Source organism: Pongo abelii, chromosome 12 (assembly GCF_028885655.2).
Source record: "Pongo abelii isolate AG06213 chromosome 12, NHGRI_mPonAbe1-v2.0_pri, whole genome shotgun sequence".
NCBI lineage: Eukaryota > Metazoa > Chordata > Mammalia > Primates > Hominidae > Pongo > Pongo abelii.
Genome location: NC_071997.2, coordinates 84,822,681 through 84,842,641, shown reverse-complemented (window position 1 = coordinate 84,842,641; position 19,961 = coordinate 84,822,681). Strand labels below are relative to the sequence as shown.

General features: G+C 44.0%; 1 protein-coding gene and 1 pseudogene across 1 annotated transcript in view; both read left to right on the top strand.

The window, feature by feature from the left end:
- The window catches only part of MSH2 (mutS homolog 2), a 306,776-nt gene that overhangs the window by 283,945 nt on the left and 2,870 nt on the right, over window positions 1-19,961 (top strand). The gene's annotated exons all lie outside the window — the stretch shown is intronic.
- LOC100461800 (nucleoside diphosphate kinase B-like) lies at window positions 18,493-19,061 on the top strand (annotated as a pseudogene).

Here is a 19,961-nt window from a genome sequence, read left to right as displayed (position 1 = left end):
GCTTCTACCACCCTCACAAGCTGGTCTCTGGTTCTTTTCCTCATGGGCTCTCCAGCTGCCCTAGTCATAAGAGCAGGAATTAGAGCAAAACCTTGGGCTGCTGCGGTGGCTAATGCCTGTAATCCCAGCACTTTGGGAGGCTAAGGCTGGAGGACCTCTTGAGTCCAGGTGTTCAAGACCAGGTTGGGCAATATAGTGAGAACTTGTCTCTAAATTTAAAAAAAAAAATTTTTTTTTTTGAGACAGTCTTGCTCCGTCACCCAGGCTGGAGTGCACTGGCATGATCTTGGCTTACTGTAACCTCTGTCTCCCGAGTTCAAGTGATTCTCCTCTCTCAGGAACCCCCAACCCCCGCCGCCACCATGCCCAGCTAATTTTTTGTATTTTTAGTATAGATGGGGCTTCACCATTTTAGCCAGGCTGGTCTCGAACTCCTGAGCTCAGGTGATCTGCCCATCTCGGCCTCCCAAAGTGCTGGGATTACTGGCACCACTGCACCCGGCCAAAAAAAATTTTTTTATTTAAAAAAAGGCAAAACCTTCTCAGCTCCTTCTGCTCCCTTGCTGGACCTCCATAGGTTGTAGTCATATCTCAGTTATAGCCCCTTGTATTTCCTTACACTGTTATCTGTTTTCTTGTTCCTCCACCCACTAGACTATGAGCTCTTGGGGGACATGAGCCCCGGTTTTGTTTGTTTTTTTAAGACAGGGTCTCACTCTGTCACCCAGAATAGAGTGCAGTGGTGCGATCATGGCTCACTGCAGCCTCAACCTCCTGAGCTCAAGTGATCCTCCCACCTCAGCTTCCCGAGTAGCTGAGACTACATGTGCACACCGTCATGCCCAGCTAATTTTTAAATTTTTTGTAGAGACAGGATCTCACTATGCTGCCCTGCCTCTCCTTCTGTATGGTCCTCCCCAAATGATTAAGCCATTCTCTTTGTGGGATTCTATTGCTGGTCGCTGCTGAAAGATTTTTTTTTAAAGGTAAAATGATGATACTAATACAAATATAAAACAAACAGATGTCAAAGATTTTATTTAACTCATTAATTAATGCTCGTGAACTACTGGGCTCAAGCAAACATCCCACGTTGGCCTCCCAAAGTGCTGGGATTACAGGCATAAGCCCACACCCATCCAAAACCCATGTCTTTGGCCAGAATGAATAAATGTATCAGTCTGAGTCCCAACAAGAGAGAGAAAAAAAACAGTAGTTCAAATAGAAAAAGTTTAATATAAAGAATTATTAACCATAGGCCGGGCACGGTGGCTCACGCCTGTAATCCCAGTACTTTGGGAGGCCGAGGCAGGTGGATAACCTGAGGTCAGGAGTTCGAGACCAGCCTGGCCAACATGGTGAAACCCCGTCTCTACTAAAAATACAAAAAGTAGCCGGGCATGGTGGCAGGCGCCTGTAGTCTCAGCTACTCAGGAGGCTGAGGCAGGAGAATCGCTTGAACCCGAGAGGCGGAGGTTGCAGTGAGCCGAGATCGCGCCATTGCACCCCAGCCTGGGGGACAAGAGTGAGACTTCGTTTCAAAAAAAAAGAAAAAAGAAAAAAAAACCACAAAGAATTACTAACCATAACATGGAATTAGACAGAGTAACCAGAGGTTGGGTAGTAAGAAATAAAGAGAATTCAAAAGAATATAGGAATAGCAGATATAATTGATGTGATAATGGCAGATTAATATTGTCAGGCCTCTGAGCCCAAGCCTGCACTTATACATCCAGATGGCCTGAGGCAACTGAAGAAGCACAAAAGAAGTGAAAATGGCCGGTTCCTGCCTTAACTGATGACATTACCTTGTGAAATTCCTTCTCCTGGCTCAGAAGCTCCCCCACTGAGCAACTTGTGACCCCCTTTGACTATAATTTTCCCCTACCTACCCAAATCCTATAAAACTGCCCCATCCCTAAGTCCCTTTGCTGACTCTCTTTTTGGACTCAGCCTACTGCACCCAGGTGATTAAAAAGCTTTATTGCTCACACAAAGCCTTTTTGGTGGTCTCTTTACATGGATGTGTGTGACAAATATAACATAATATAAAAAGCCACCACCCCAGGGTTGAGATGTAGTACTTACTTACACCTGGGCTGAGATATAGGCCTTGCTGGAGAAGCATTGCTGTGACTCACTAAATATCAGAGACCTCACTGAGGTCCCATGCCAGTGGAACATGCTAGAAATCTGTCTTCTGGGGTGCTGGGGAGAAGGCTGTTTACAGGGAAGTAACTCAGTGCAGACACTTCGCTACAAAACCATCAGAAGTGGATACAGGGGAAAGCTACTGTACTAGGTGCTGCTGATTACACATTGCAAGAGACAGATACTGAGGAATCCAGCTGTGCTGCTGGAGTCTGGAGAAGCTTCAAGCACTGAAGGAGCTGTGCTGGAGAAGCCACCCTTGCTGCTGGCATGAGGCACTGGGAAACCACATCCACCGCAGAAGCCTGGTGCTGGGGCAGGCCTCGCACACCGCAGGGGCCTGCAGAGCTGGCAGTGGAACCAGGAAGCAAAACCCTTTTCCTCCTGCACTCATTCTTCCCTGGCGTCTACTGACAATTAAGTGCCAGATGGCAAAGGAACAAAATAAAAAAATACTTAAAAGGCCCAGATACATTTTCACGGAGCAGGCAGAAAAGAATGGCTTTGGAGCTGACAGGCAAAATACCAGTAACCAGCACAGACTTCCGGTTCCATTCCTCAGTACATCCACCAATTCCACCCCACAGGCCAAGCTCGTCCAACCCACCTTATTTTGTTGTTCATGTTCTGTTTGTTTTGTTTTAGGCTTTTAGCAACCTGAAGCCATGGTTTTTAGTTTCTGTCTCTAGTGAAAAGCAGAAAAGAGAGATAAAGAAGGGGCTTTATTAGCCCAACCAGAAACAGAAACTAAGAACCCATGACTGTGTTCTCTTGGACACCCCTGTTTAGGCCATTGCCTGCTACTGATTACCTGTTGAATGAAGAATGAATGGCCAGGTGCGGTGGCTCACTATAATAATCCCAGCACTTTGGGAGGCTGATGTGTGCGGAGGAAGTGGGGGCGGGAGTAGGGGAAATCACTTGAGGTCAGGAGTTTGAGACCAGCCTGGCCAACATGATAAAACCCTATCTCTACTAAAAATACAAAAATTAGTCAGGCGTGGTGGTGGGTGCCTGTAATCCCAGCTACTCAGGAAGCTGAGGCAGGAGAATCGCTTGAACCCAGGAGGCCGAGGTTGCAGTGAGCTGAGATCTCACCACTGCACTCCAGCCTGGGCAACAGAGCGAGACTCTATCTCAAAAAATAAAAATAAAAAATAAATAAAGAAAGAATAAATGATGAAGAGTTAAGGAAGAGCAGTGGTCTGGCAGGATCGGTTATTTGGATGCCTCCTCATCAGAAGTGAGTCATTTACATCTGAGAGACTGTCTAGGCTGCGCGACTTCCTTTGTTTTTGAGCGCCCACCTCTGCAGAGGAAATGCCTCTTTGGGAGCATTTCCCATGCTATAGGGGAGGGACTTCCAAACTGAATTACTCTCCTTTTCCTCAGCAAAAACGCATTTTCATACCTCATACCTTTTCTTTTCAAAAATCCATCCTACTTTTCTTACCAAATACGCACAGAGGTGTTTTTGCTTTTTTTTTTTAAATAATACAATTTTTCAGTGTGGCACAGGACATGTTTGCTAACCAAATATCATTCATTCCTCTATAGTAAGTGAACAATAGATAAGTATATACTTATGTGAGGCAATTAATGTTTCAGTATATCTCCTCGTTTGGAAATAATCTATGAATGCAATGAATATCCATCATTTAACTTAGCAAAACTCTAAGGGTGAAAGATACCAGAGAGAGTTGTAGAATTATTATAATTATCATCATTTTTTGAGACAGGGTCTTGCTCTGTCACCAAGGGTGGAGTGCAGTGGCACGATTACAGCTCACTGCAGTCTTGACCTCCCAGGCTCAAGTGATCCTTCTATCACAGCCTCCTGAGTAGCTGGGACCACAGGTGCATGACACCACGCCCAGCTAACTAATTTGTTTGTAGACACAGGGTCTCACTGTGTTGCCCAGGCAGTCTCAAACTCCTGGGCTCAAGCAATCCTCCCACCTTGGCCTCCTAAAGTGCTGGAATTACAAGCATGAGGTATGAGCCTGGAGAATTATTTTTAAATAAACATATTACAAAACATAATGATTGGTGAAAAGATAAACAGATGTGAGATAGAAGCTTATAAATTAACTCAGTTGTTTTCAAACAATCTTGCTTGTATTAATCATAAAAATTCCATGAGACATAAACAGCTAGCCATCATCTTAAATTATTTTCTTGCTGATAAATTTTGTAACATAAAAACAACAGGAACGGCTGGGCGCGGTGGCTCGCGCTTATAATCCCAGCACTTCAGGAGGCTGAGGCGGGTGTATCACCTGAGGTCAAGAGTTTGAGACCAGCCTGGCCAACATGATAAAACCCCGTCTCTGCTAAAAATATAAAAATTAGCCGGGCGTGGTGGCTCGTGCCTGTAATCCCAGCTACTCAGGAGACTGAGGCAGGAGAATTGCTTGAACCTGGGAGACGGAGGTTGCAGTGAGCTGAGATTGCACCACTGCACTCCAGCCTGGGCAACAAAAGTGAAACTTTGTCTCAAAAAAAAAAAAAAAAAAAAAAGATGTGATTGACCAAAAAAAAAAAATTTGGTTATTTCTGTGACATACAAAAATTTAACATAATAATCATTATAATCGATAACATTTACTAAGACATATCAGAATTTTAGGAATCTCACGCAATTTTGGAACATATATTAACAACACATTTATACAAATAGAACTCAGAGAAAGTTAAACACCATTTCTTACTTGACAATGCTTCCTGTGTGATATTTACATACAAAATAAACTTAATATGTCTCTCTTAAACTTCCAGCGGCTCTTTTTGGAACTTGAAATTTAATTTTAGGAAGTTTGTTAAATATGAAAGGTTTAAAACATTTTATCAAAATAGGATCACAGGTCACTGTAAAATAATAATCATTCATTGAGCCACAGTGACCATTCAAAGATTTCAAAAAGCAAAAACTTTACTCTTTGATAGAGAAGAGACTCATTTTCCGAACAATCAAAAGACCTAATAAAGACAGCATGAGGCAAACAAAGTCTGTCTCTCCCTCTCCCCTCATTTTTTTCAGTATACTTAAAAGTAAACAAAAATCTATTATTATCCCTTATTAATACTAGATGAAAATCTTATTCAAAATTCTACCTTTGCATCAGTGTATTACTAATGCCAAAGCTAATTTTAACAAAACCTTATACAAATTCACCCAACTTCAATCAGTTTGACCATACACAATAAGAGTTCCATAAACCTTTTAGAACCTCTTACAATTTTTTTCATTCTCTTTCTTTTAGCTTTTTATATGCATTCCATTTTATCTATCATTCCTTTTATTTCTTAAATTTCTTTTTATTTATGTATTTATTTACGTATTGAGACAGAGTCTCTCTCTCTGTTACTCAGACTGGAGTGCAGTGGTACAATCTCAGCTCACTGCAGCCTCAGCCTTCTGGGCTCAGGTGATCCTCCCATCTCAGCCTCCTGAGTAGCTGGGACTATAGGCATGTGGCGCCATGCCTGGCTCATTTTCTGTAGAGAGGGGGTTTTGCCATGTTGCCCATGGCTGGATATCTGTTTTTTTTGTTTTGTTTTGTTTTTTTTGAGACAGAGTCTTGCTCTGTCGCCCAGGCTGGAGTACAGTGGTGTGATCTCAGCTCGCTACAACCTCTGCCTCCCGTGTTCAATTGATTCTCCTGCCTCAGCCTCCCTAGCAGCTGGGATTACAGGTGCCCACCACCAAGCCCAGCTAATTTGTGTATTTTTAGTAGAGATGGGGTTTTGCCATATTGGCTGGGCTGGTCTTGAAATCTTTATCTCAGTTAATCCACCAACCTCGGCCTCCCAAAGTGCTGGGATTACAGGCGTGAGCCACCACACCTGACCCTAATTTTTTTTCTCTTTTTGAGACAGGGTCTCACTCTGTTGCCCAGGCTGAGTGCAGTGGTGTGATCGCAGTTCACTGCAGCCTTGACCTCCCAGGTTCAATTGATCCTCCCACCTCAGCCTTCCAAGTAGCTGGGACTACAGGCATGTACCACCAAGCCCAGCTAAAAATATGTATTATTTAATTTGTCTCAGCAAAACTCTTAAGGGTATTGAGTTACCAAAAAGCTTTTAGAAACTTTTTTTAAACTCTTTCTTTCTCTCTCTCTATAGGAGACAGGAGTCTCACTTTGTTGCCTAAGCTGGACTAAAACTCCTGGAGTCAAATGATCCTCCCACCTCAGCCTCCTGAGTAGCTGAAACTACAGGCGTATGCCACCACACTTGCCTCTGAGAAACCTTTTTAAGAAAACACATTATAAAACGTAACTATTATTAAAAGTTCATTGTAGGCCAGGCAAGGTGGTTCATGCCTATAATCCCAACACATTGGGAGGCTAAGGCAGGAGGATTGCTTGAGCCCCGGAGGTTAAGGCTGCAGTAAGGTATGTTCATACCACCGCACTCCAGCCTGGGCAACAAAGCAAGACCTTGTCTCAAAAAAAGAAAGTCCATTTGTAAACTTTTATCTCATTTACATTTATTTATTCTTAACAATTGTGTTTGAAAAATTGTATGAGACATGAAACAAATCTAGTCATTATCTCAAGTTAAATTTTTTATTAACTATTTTTATGTTAGGCAAGTATCAAAAAAGCAAGAACTTTGAAGTTAAATACATGTATAGTTTGCTGATAACTCAAAAGACATAGTTCTTTTTTTTATTAAACCAAAAATATTAAACTAGTCCTTGGCCGGGCGCAGTGGCTCACGCCTGTAATCCCAACACTTTGGAAGGCTGAGGTGGATGGATCACTTGAGGTTAGGAATTTGAGACCAACCTGGCCAACATGGTGAAACCCTGTCTCTACTAAAAATACAAAAAATTAGCTGGGCGTGACGGTGCACCCCTGTAATCCCAGCTACTCGGGAGGCTGAGGCAGGAGAATTCCTTGAATCCAGCAGGCAAAGGTTGCAGTGAGCACTGCACTCCAGTCTGGGTGACAGAGCAAGACTTGGTCTAAAAAAAAAAAATTAAATATAAACCAAAAGACTGCTAAAGTCGCATTAACTTGTGTCTTGTGAAAGGGTCATATATGCAAAGTGACCCTGATAAGCAGAAGGAGCCGGGAAACTGAAGAAGAAGGCAGACAAGTCCAGCTTGTCATCATAGAGGTGGTTTTATTGGGGAACTTACAGACAGAAGCGTGGTCTTGGGCAACCACAAGACAGTTAGATCGACCAGGAGTGGTGGCTCACACCTGTAATTCCAGCACTTCAGGAGGCCAAGATGGGTGGATCGCTTGAGCCCAGGAGTCCAAGCCTGGGCGACAGAGCGAGACTCCAACTCAAAAAAAAAAAAAAAAAAAGAGGGAAGAGGGCCAACAGAGCATTTGAAATTTTTAGGGCCCAGTAATAAAATATATGAAAGGCAGGCACAGTGGGAAAACAGGACATCTAGATCTTTAAAAATCAAAGATTCCAGATGGGCGCGGTGGCTCACGCCTGTAATCCCACACTTTGGGAGGCCGAGGTGGGTGGATCACGAGGTCAGGAGTTCGAGACCAGCCTGGCCAAGATGGTGAAACCCTGTCCCTACTAACAATACAAAAATTAGTCGGGCGCAGTGGCAGGAGCCTGTAATCCTAGCTACTCGGGAGGCTGAGGGAGGAGAATCGCTTAAACCCAGGGGGCGGAGGTGGCAGTGAGCTGACATCTCCCCACTGCACTCCAGCCTGGGCAACAGAGTGATACTCTTGTCTCAAAAAAAAAAAAAGAAAAGAAAAAAAAAATCAAAGATTCCACTTTTATACTGAAACCCAGGACCCTAAAAAGAGGAAAATACCACAGAAGGAGGCTGCACAACACTTCCACAGTGCACCTCACTACAAAGATATTCCCCCGAAGCTGGTGAGTGACCCACTGCTAATCAGCCCACTTTGTGACCAGCCCACCTCCCATGGGAATCTCGTCCGTTGATGGTGAGTGCTCTTACAGTCTCTAAGTGTTCAAACCATGCCTTTCTTAAGTAAACGTGAAAAGAAGCAAGTAGCCCCCTGCAGTAATAACCATTCATTACAACCGTTATCAGCCACCTCTAAAACTGCAGCTTTCATCAGCAACTAGCCAGCCATCACACACGCAAAGGTCAAGTTCTTTCTCACAGTGCAGTTTACTCCCTGGTACCCCCAAAAGCCAAGGAGAGAGGGGGCCCAGAAGAGGGTTGCCCTTTTCACACTTGAATGCAAAGGCTTTTATAAGAAACCTATGAGGGCTAGGCATCTCATTTGCATAAGGTGTGAATTTCTGGTAGCTCCACCCCATCCTCTTAATGTGCACCTGGGCCCTTAGCTTGCGTTACTCCATATTGCTTTATTCCCCTTACTGCGCATGTGTCAGGGGATGGAATTTTCCATTGCAGGCATGTCTGCAAGGGCAAGTCACCTGTGTAGCCTTTCATATCTATGTGGCAGTGGGCATGTCTTAGGGAAGCCCCTCTGTACGAGTTCCCTTATCTGTGCCTGCAGCATGATTTTTTTTTTTTTTTTTTTTTTTTTTTTTGAGACGGAGTCTCACTCTGTCACCCAGGCTGGAGCGCAGTGGCATGGTCTCGGCTCACTGCAAACCCGCCTCCTGGGTTCACACCATTCTCCTGCCTCAATCTCCCAAGTAGCTGGGACTACAGGCACCCACCACCACGCCCGGCTTTTTTTTTTTTTTTTTTTGTATTTTTAGTAGAGATGGGGTTTCACCATGTTAGCCAGGATGGTCTGGATCTCCTGACCTGGTGATCCGCCCGCCTGTGCCTCCCAAAGTGTTGGGATTACAGGCGTGAGCCACCGCGCCCAGCCTCCAGCATGATTTTTTTAGGCCGTTCTTTTGTTTGAAAGAATTCAACTAAGGATCCACTCTGCCTGCCTGACCGGTTTCTTCCTTTCTTCTCTCTCATCGGGTCCCGAGTTCCCATGACTGCAGCTTCCAGAAGAGCAGAGCTTTGGTATCCTACTCACAGCGCCAAAACTGCAGAGACCAAGGTAAAACTTGCCCTTTACCCTCTGAAGGTTTGCTGAAAAATCAACTAACAATAGCAGATTAATTGGAGAAAAGGAATACAAATTTATTAACGTGCATATGGGAGAGAACCACAGAGTGATTATCCCTACCATGCAATGGGGTTCTGAAGCTTGTATGTCATCTTGAGGTTCCAGAAATAATGGGGGCTTTGGTTGTGGCAAAACAGGTTCTGGGAGGGGGAGGAGGCCTGACTAGCAAAGGTGGTCTTATTATGCAGATGAAACCTCACAGGTAGCAGTCCGCAGAATAGATGAGAAATGTTTCTTTTGAAACCACCTTTGCAAAAATTCTAACAGTGAGAAGATTATGACAGTGAAAGAGATCTGACCTAACCAACCCCATCTTGCCTCTAACCTTCAAACTGCCTTTAATCATTCCTGGACTTAGACCAACCTAACTTTGGGAGACATTTAGTTTATAGTTTAAATGATAATAACCCTTACCCAAAACTAAATCACCTTTGTTAATGAGAGACTACCAGGTTAGGAGGATGTGAGCAGACTGAATTCTGATAAGGTGTAAACATAAACAATTACCAGCCATTATGCTGGAGGTCATAAGATTTGCAACTCTCCCAGTTACTCCTGCAGATAACATCACTATTACTTTTAATCGCAAAAACTGCAATTACTTTTGCACCAACCTAATAGAACCTAAGATTGGTCTTTTGTTGTTGTTGTTTTGTTTTTGTTTTTGAGACAGAGTTTCGCTCATGTTGCCCAGGCTGGAGTGCAATGGTGCGATCTCGGCTCACCACAAACTCCGCCTTCCAGGTTCAAGTCATTTTCCTGCCTCAGCCTCCCGAGTAGCTGGGATTACAGGCATGTGCCACCACGCCCGGCTAATTTTGTATTTTTAGTAGGCTAATACTAATTTTAGTATTTTGGTCAGGCTGGTCTCGAATTCCTGACCTCAGGTGATCCGCCCACCTTGGCCTCCCAAAGTGCTGGGATTACAGGCATGGGCCACTGCGCACAGCCAAGATTGATCTTTTGAGATATCTTTTCAGGTTTTTGCATTTCTGACTAACGATGAACCAATGGCTCCACTGAGACCTGCTGATCTCTGCCACCTGGTCATATGGCCCCACCCAAAAATAGGCTCCCTGGCCTGCCAAACTATCCTTAGAAACCCTAACCTCTGAATTTTTCAGGGAGATTGATTTGAGTAATAATTCAGTCTTCCACGTGGTGTGACCAGCCTTGTATCTATTAAACTCTTTCTTTATTGCAATGCTGTGGTCTCAGTGAATTGGTTTTGCCTGTGCAGTGGGCAGGAAGAACCCATCAGGTGGTTACACTTTCAGACTTTTAAAGGTGTCAGACTGAAACTGTTGTACTTGAGCGAGTTAGAGAAAACGCCACACTTTGAGACGAATGAAGAGTCTGTTTATTTAGTCAGCGGCCAAGAGACGGCTAACGCTCAAAGTTCTCTAGGCCCCAAAGAAGGGGCTAGATTTTCTTTATACTTTGGTTTAGAAAGGGGAGGGGGGGTCTAGTTAAAACAATCTTACAGAAGTAAATTAGGCAAAAAAGTTAAAAGGATAAATGGTTACAGGAAAGTAAACAGTTCCAGGTGCAGGGGCTTTAAGACTATTACAAGGTGATAGACGCAGGGCTTCGGGCATTATCAATCGGACAAATTCCTGGGAACTGCAGATATAGCTCGCCACAGTATCTTATCAGTTAATTGCATTCTTGGATGTTCTGGGAGTCAGCTTGCACAAGTTAAGTCCTTGAGGAAGGGGCTGCCAGTGAAAGAGCCAAGATGGAGTCTGTCTGGCTCTCTTAGCTAAGCGAGAGTCAATTCAGGTGGAAACAAGGCTAGGTGATTAAAGGAAAGGGAGAGTCTAAAAACAGGGTTAGTAAAAACAAGGTTAGGCATTACAAAACTGCCTTTGCAAAAATCATAACTGAGGAGATTATGACAGTGAAAAAGATCAGACCTCACTGATTCCACATTGCTTCTAGCCTCTAAGCTGTCTGTTCATTCCTGGGTGTAGGCTGAACTAGTCTTGGGAAGGAATTTAGTTTATAGTTTAAACTCTGAACCAATAAAATTGACAACAGCGCTTTCTGGAAAAAAAACCCTTTCTTGCGTGGAGACCAGTCTGTCTTTGTAGGACTAACTTTCATGCGTGTCCGTGTGAAGAGACCACTAAACAGGCTTTGTGTGAGCAATAAAGCTTTTAATCACCTGGGTGCAGGCAGGCTGAGTCCGAAAAGAGTCAGCGAAAGGAGATGTGGTGGGGCCGTTTTATAGGATTTGGGTAGGTAAAGGAAAAAGGGGGTTGTTCTCTGGTGGGCAGGAGTAGGGGTCACAAGGTACTCAGTGGAGGAGCTTTTTAGCCAGGATGAGCCAGGAGAAGGAATTTCACAAGACAACGTCATCAGTTAAGACAGGAACAGGCCATTTTCACTTCTTTTGTGGTGGAATGTCATCAGTTAAGGCAGGAACCGGCCATCTGGATGTGTACGTGCAGGTCACGGGATATAATGGCTTAGCTTGGGCTCAGAGGCCTGACACTAACAAATTAGCCACAAGATTAGAAATTATGATTTAGGAGCCATGCAGTCTCAGGCTGGAAGAGTCTGAACCTCCCCAAATTGCTTCTGGGAATAAGATCACTGTTGCAAAACCTAAGATCAGTGTTTGAGATATTTTGCAGACCCTGCATTCCAATGCAGCAGATGACATCACCCAGACTGCTAACCTGACTCAACCAGTCCTGCGATCCCATCCAGGAACAGAAGTCAGCAAGAACTCACTTCAACCCCCTGTAATTTTATCTTCAATCCGACCAATCAGCACTCCCTACTTCCTGAGTCCATCCATACCTGCCAAATAATCCTTAAAAACGCTGATACCTGAATGCTCAGGGAGACTGATTTGAGTAATAATAAAACTCCAGTCTCCCACACAGACGGCTGTGCATGAATTACTCTTTCGCCATTGCAATTCCCCTGTCTTGATAAATTCGCTCTGTCTAGGCAGTGAACAAGGTGAACCCACTGGGTGGTTACAAGACTCTCAGTTAATCTTTCCTAGATTCAGAGAAGGGAAGGCTTTAGAGGAAAGAGAAAATGCAGAGAAAAATGGCTGCATTAACGCAGATTTTCTCTACAGATGCAAATCTTCCGCACAAAAGACAGCTTTGCAGGGCTACTTCTGTTTGCAGGCCCTCTGAACAGCCATCTCAAAACATGTCAAAGAAGTATATCTTGGGGTGAGATATTTTAATTTCCTTCCTATACATGGGAAATAGCCCGGAGAAAATGTGTAACTCTCCAAGAGGTAGCTTAGAATTCAGGCTTATATTGCATCTTCAGCTAAAAATCAAAGGAAAAAGAGTATGGGGGATGCTGGTTATAAGGATATGACCAGGAAAAGCATGGTAAACAAGATTAAAGTTTATTGTGCAGATTTAATTTGGTGCCTTCTCCATTGAAAAGAGTTTCCTATGATTTAGTTACCCTTCTCTTCCTGGTGCAGAGAGGGAGACACCCTTACAAATGGAGATTTTCTTTATAGATGTAAATTTCCCTTACAAAAGGGTAACTTCTACTCTGTTTTTAGAGCTTCTCCTGTGTCTGCTGTTTCTCAAAATAATCAGCTCAAAATAGCCTTTATGCCAAAGAGGCATATTTTGGGGTGGCACATTCTGGTCTCCTACACTACCCATTTAAATATTGTCCTTTACCTCCCATTATAGCCTTCATTTTTTGTATTAAATATATTTACTTTTATGGAGATAGTAGATGGTATAAATTTTCTCTTTTTACTTGACAGAATAAACCTTGCCAACCTTACCGAGAAAGTATACTTCTCAAAAAGTTAAAAAAAATGTATCTCATGCAAATAAAAAAATGAGCACATGTCAAATGTTTAGTTAACTCATTAATGAAGGAACCAGCAAAATGGTAAGGCTAGTTCAAAGAGAATTAAAGAGAGTGAAGCCTTTATAGTGGCTCAAAGAAAAAATGTTTGCAAAAGTTTGCCAATTTAGCTACAAAACTGGATAATTTTTTTTCTTTTTGAAACTGAGTTTCACTCTGTCACCCAGGCTGGAGTGCAGTGGTGCAATCTCGGCTCACTGCAAACTCTGCCTCCTGGGTTCAGGCGATTCTCCGGCATCAGCCTCCCAAGTAGCTGAGATTACAGGCACCCACCACCATGCCCAGCAGATTTTTGTATTTTTAGTAGAGACGGGTTTTCACCATGTTTGCTAGGCTGGTCTCAAACTACCAATCTCAGGTGATCCGTCCCACCTTCGCCTCCCAAAGTGCTGGGATTATAGGCGTGGGCCACTGTGCCCAGTGAAAACTGGTTTATATTCTACATTAACTGTCACCATTGGGATTGTCTTCTCTAAAGGACAGAAATAATCAGCATCTCTATAGAACAAAATTAATTTAAATTCCTACTCATTTTCTACCAGTTAGTCTTCTAGTTAAATACTGTACTCAATAGAGTAGCAATTCAAATGAAGGCACACACCCCTAGCTGATCAGATAATTCTTGGTTACGTTTACTAGACAAAGCCCAGCAGCACCCTGCGAAGAAAGGTAGTAATCCTTTTTCCCTATTTCCAAGTTTTGGAAATCTTTCCTTAATGTGCTTTTGGTCACCTAACGGTATTGAGTTTTCTTTGTATCTTTCTTTCTTTGTTTTGTTTAATTTTTAAATTTTACTGATCCACCCCAAAACTTTAGAACTATTCACTCTAGGAAATGTTTTACATAAAATTTTATTGAAGAAAAATTAAAGTAGCTGGGCATGGTGGTACATACCTGTAATCCTAGCTATTTGGGAAGCTGAGGCAGGAGGATAACTTGAGCCCAGGAGGATAACTTGAGCCCAGGAGTTTGAGACCAGACTGAACAATAGAGGGACCATGTCTAAAAAAAAAGGAGAGGGAAGAAACATCAAATAAAAATGTTTACAAGAGGCATTTTCTTTTTTTTCCTTTTTTTGAGACAAGGTCTTGCTCTGTCACCCAGGCTGGAGTGCAGTGGCTTGACGCCAGCTCACTGCAACCTCCGCCTTCTGGGTTCCATGCCTGGCTAATTTTTTTGTACTTTTTTTGGTAGAGATGGGGTTTCACCATGTTGGCCAGGCCGGTCTTGAACTCCTGGCCTCAAGTGATCCACCCACCTCAGCCTCCCAAATTGCTGGGGTTACAGGGGTAAGCCACCACGCCTGGCCTTCAAGAGGCATTTTCTACTCATTCAATATGAAAAATAGCTTTATTGTATCTCTTGGAAACAGTATATGTTCTCACAACTTTTATAACCTCCCTTTTAGAGTAGAGAAATATTAAGGGGAAAATTGACTCTCTTTTTAATCGCTGAACCTATTTAAGAAGGACTTTCTAGGCCAGGCACAGTGGCTCACGCCTGTAATCCCAGCACTTTGGAAGGCTGAGGCAGGCGGATCATGAGGTCAGGAGATCGAGACTGTCCTGGCTAACATGGTGAAACCCCGTCTCTACTAAAAATACAAAAAATTAGCCGGGCGTGGTGGTGGACGCCTATAGTCCCAGTTATTCTGGAGGCTGAGGCAGGAGAATGGCGTTAACCCAGGAGGCAGAGCTTGCAGTGAGCCAAGATGGCGCCACTGTACTCCAGCCTGGGCGACAGAGCGATACTCCGTCTCAAAAAAGAAAAAAAAAAAAAGACTTTCTAGTCTTCTTCCTGGATTGAGATCTCCAGGCCCCAGTTTATCCTGCTAAGGCAGCTGATACTGACTTATACACTAACTTAAGGGATTTACTGGCAAAACCTCAAAAGAATTGGGGTCCCAGAGGGTCATGATGGGGTAATATTTGGGGGCAAGTGGGAGAAGGGCCCAGAAAAGAAGGCAGGGTTTGGGGCATTGTAATTCTGCAGAGACCCATGCCAAAAGTCCAAGAGTGCTCAGGTGAGATCCTTAAGATAGTAGGGGTAAACTTAACTTTTGAAAACGTGGAGCTTTCAAAGCAGCCAATTGGGCTTAGAGAATTTAAAAGGAAAGCATTTCCCTTAAGGACCTAGTCCTTTCTAGATAACTGAGGGTAGGGGATAAAATGTCACAGGAGTCCGTCCTCTGCCTCCAAGTCATTATGGGTCCAAGTGGCTGTTGTGCTAATGGTGCAGTCTACCAAATAAATGTTTTTTCCCTCGTGAATGGCATATGTGCCCTCTGAAAATAATGCTTCTATCCATAAGAGTGGCTAGTGGTGGGGATTTTAGATACTACATCAAACCAGTGGTACTGATATTACTGGGTGTTATAGTGGGTGGCCTATCACTACCAGTTCCTATTGTAGCACCAAAATGCCACCCCAAAACATGACTGTAGGAGACCAGAATATGCCACACCAAAATGCGTCTCTTTGACATAAGGACTATTTTGAGCTGATATTTTTGAGAAACAGCAGACACAGGAAAAGGTCTGAAAACAGTAAAAATTGTTCTTTTGTAAGGGAAATTTACATCTATAAAGGAAATCTCCATTTCTAATGCTGTCTCCTCTCTGTACCAGGAAGAGAAAGATGACTAAATTACAAGAAATTCTTATTGTAACTGAGCAGCTTAGTGGCTTAGCCTTAAACTTTTTTTTCTTTAAAACTTTTTTTTCAGCTGGGTGCAGAGGCTCACACCTGTAATCCCAGCACTTTGGGAGGCTGAGGCGGGTGGGTCACCTGAGGTCAGGAGTTTGAGACCAGTCTGGCCAACATGGTGAAACCCCATCTCTACTAAAAATACAAAAATTAGCTAGGTGTGGTGGTAGGCGCCTGTAGTGCCAGCTACTTCTCCAGCTACTGAGGCAGGAGAATCGCTTGAATCCAAGAGGCATAGGTTGCAGTGAGCCGAGCGCGCCACCGCACTCCAGCCTGGGCAACAGAGTGAGACTCCATGTCAGAAAAAACAAACAAACAAACAAAGTTTTTGTCAAAGATAAACATCAAGACATTTCTCAAAATAAAACTCTGTGTAAAAAAAAAAAGACAAATTTTTTTCTTTAAAACGTTTTTTCCGGCCAGGCGCAGTGGCTCATGCCTGTAATCCCAGCACTTTGGGAGGCCAAGGTGGGCAGATCACTTGAGGTTAGGAGTTCAAGACCAGCCTGGCTAACATGGTGAAACGTGTCTCTACTAAAAATACAAAAACTAGCCAGGCGTGGTGGTGCACGCCTGTAATCCCAGCTACTTGGGAGGCTGAGGCAGGAGAATCACTTGAAACCAGGAGACGAAGTTTGCAGCAAGCTGAGATGATGCCACTGCACTCCAGCCTGGGCAACAGAGCGAGATTCTGTCTCAAAAAAATAAATAAATAAGAAATAAAACATTTTTTCCTTTTCCATTTGCTCCTCTCCCCGCCCTACCCAATTTCAAGATGTAGCTCTGAGATAAACTTTACAGCCTCAGAATGTTCCATACTCACTTATCTGGTCATATATTTCCTTAAACGCTTCAGGGGTCAGATCCTGATACGGACCTGACACCTCCAGAAGTCTCTCTCTAACAAAAGATGACTTCAAGGCTGGAACCTACTCCTGGCTACTAGATTGACTGCGATTAATTTATAACCTGGTAGGACCCACGATGGCACCAGCCTCTTCACCAGAGGGAACAACATCAAGATGAGCCGTGGGAGCAAATCACACAGCACGGCACCTCCCAGTCCTCCTGCCTCTTCTGCATTCCAAACCCGCTCTTTAAAAACCTGGGCATTCCCTCCACAAATTGAAGAGTGGAATTTTTTTTCACCTGCTCTTCCTCTTGCTGGCACAGATGATAAAGTCTTGCTCTCTTTCTATCACATATTATTATTTTGGCTTCTTTCTACAAGCAAGGAGCAGCAGACACTTTTACATTATCATTGGTGAAGGCACTGAGTTAAATCTGCACAACAAATCTTACTCTTGCCTGTAATCCCAGCACTTTGGAAAGCCAAGGCGGGTGGATCACCTAAGGTCAGGAGTTCGAGACCAGCCTGGCCAACGTGGTAAAACCCATCTCTACTAAAAATACAAAAAATTGGCCAGGTGTGGTGGTGGGGGCCTGTAATACCAGCTACTCGAGAGGCTGAGGCAGGAGAATAGCTTGAACCCGGGAGGCGGAGGTTGCAGTGACCCGAGATCATACCACTGCACTCCAGCCTGGGCAACAAGAGCAAAACTCTGTCTCAAAAAAAAAACACAAATCTTACTCTTCTTTACCATACTTTTCCTGGTCATCTTGCCATAACCAGTCATCAACAGATGATAGTACTTAAGTTTGAATTCTAAATCACCTCTTAGAGATTTCATCATTTTTCTGGGTGTCTCCCATGTATACCTGATATGTACGTGTTAATAAACTTCTGTTTGTTTTTCTCTTATTAGTCTGTCTTTTGTTATAGGAGGCTCCAGCTGAAAACTCGGAAAGGGTAGAGGAAATATTTTTTTCCTACATTATGCTGTCCAGTAAGATAGCCACTCACCACATGTGGCTGTTGAGTGCTTGGAATATACAAAGTGTAAAATATAGATCAGATTTAAAAGCCTTACTGTGGAAAAAAAAGTAAAATATCTCATCAATAACTTTATATTGATCATATGTTAAAATGACATTTTGGATATACCAAGTTAAATATATTATTATTATTATTATTATTATTATTTTTGAGACGGAGTTTTACTCTGTCTCCCAGGCTGGAGTGCAATGGTGCAATCTTGGCTCACTGCAACCTCTGCCTCCTGGGTTCAAGTGATTCTCCTGCCTCAGCCTCCCAAGTAGCTGGGATTAGAGGCACCTGCCACTGTGCCCAGGTAATTTTTTTTGTACTTTTTAGCAGAGACAGGGTTTCACCATGTTGGCTAGGCTGGTCTCGAACTCATGGCCTCAGGTGATCCACCCACCTCGGCCTCCCAGAGTGCTAGGATTACAGGTATGAGTCACCAGGCCCAGCCAATATATTATTAAAAATAATTTCTTGCCGGGCATGTTGGTTCATGCCTATAATCCCAGCATTTTGGGAGACTGAGGTGGGCAGATCACCTGAGGTCAGGAGTTTGAGACCAGCCTGGCCAACATAGTGAAACCCCGAATGTACTAAAAATACAAAAAATCAGCTGGGTTTGGTGGCGCGTGCCTGTAATCCCAGCTACTCGGGAGGCTAAGGCAGGAGAATTGCTTGAATCTGGGAGACAGAGGTTGCAGTGGGCCGAGATAGTGCCACTGCACTCCAGCCTTAGCAACAAGAGCACAACTCCATCTCAAAATAATAATAATAATTTCTTGGCTCCAAGTCTTGGCTCCCACACCACCTGACACTGTCAGATCGTCAGGCCATGGCCAACACTGAGGGCATCATTATCAAGCCGAGTGGTGTTCAGCACAGCCTGGTGGGTGAAATCATCAAATACTCTGAGCAGAAGGGATTCTACCTGGTGACCATGAAGTTCCTTCGGGCCTCTGAGGAACCCCTGAAGTAGCACTACACTAACCTGAAAGAGCACCCATTCTTCCCGGACTTTTCTGAGCACAAGGTCCGTTTTGTGGATGGGCTGTCTTTCCCCCTCAGGTCTGAGTGCTCAAGCAGATCGTGGTGTATTCATCAGTGTATCCCAGTGCCTGGCACATATTAGGCTCTCAATATAAGTGAAGTACCTGAACTCAGGGCAGGTTGTGGCCATGGTCCTGGAGGGGCCGAATGCGGCAAAGACAGGGCAAAGGATGCTTGGGGAGACCGATCCAGTGGGCTCTATGCTAGGGACTATTATTCGCAGGGACTTCTGCGCTAAAATAGGCGGGAATGTCATTGGTGGCAGTGATTCAGTACAAAGTGCTGGAAAAGAAATGGCTTAAAGAAGAACTGGTTGACTACAAGTCTTGTGCCTATGACTGGATCTATGAATAAAAGGAGGTCAAAGCAGCAGTCTGCTTCGACGCCGTTCCTGTGTCCCTAGACACAGCTCTTCATCCCATTGACTTGGAGGCAATAGGATCAATCCTTCTTTACTAATAAAACTTACTTTGTTTCTTTCTACTTTTAAAAATGTGTGTACTGGAAATGTTAAAATGACACAAGTGGCTGGCATTACCTTCCTGTTGGACGGTGCTGGACCACTATCATTTGCTGGCTTCCCACAGCTCCTAAGGTGCAGCAACTCCCAAGCCTGTCATTTCTCCCACCTGCCTTGACAGCCTCATCTGGCACTCATTTGTAGGATGGATGTCTGTTGTCCCAGGTAGTGGTTACTCCATTCATCTCCATCCATGCTCTGTGCGATCAGTGATACGGGAACACACTGTGGAATTGGGGAATCAGGGACTTGACATTTAGTCCCAACATTGCCACTAACTTGCTATGGGACCAGGCAAGTCCCTTAACCAACCCCCACCCCTCCCTGCTGTCTCACCTTCCCCACTTGAATTAAATAGCCTGAGTGAGACCAACTCCAATATCCCTTCCTGCTCTAGAGGTTCTGTTTGTTTTTCCCTTTTTTTTTTTTTTTTTTTTTTTGACAGGGTCTTGCTCTGTTACCCAGGTTGGAGGGCAGTGGTGCCATCTCAGCTCACTGCAACCTCTGCCTCCTGGGCTCAAGCAATTTTCCTGCCTTAACCTCCCAAGTAGCTGGGACCACAGGCATGTGCCACCACACCTAGCTAATTTTTGTATTTGTTGTAAAGATGGGGTTTCACCATGTTGCCCAGGCTAGTCTTGAACTCCTGAGCTCAAGCAATCCGCCCACCTCCATGAGCCACCACACCCAGCCTAGAGGTTCTGTTTCTTTACAGGAGCCTCGGGCCATGTATG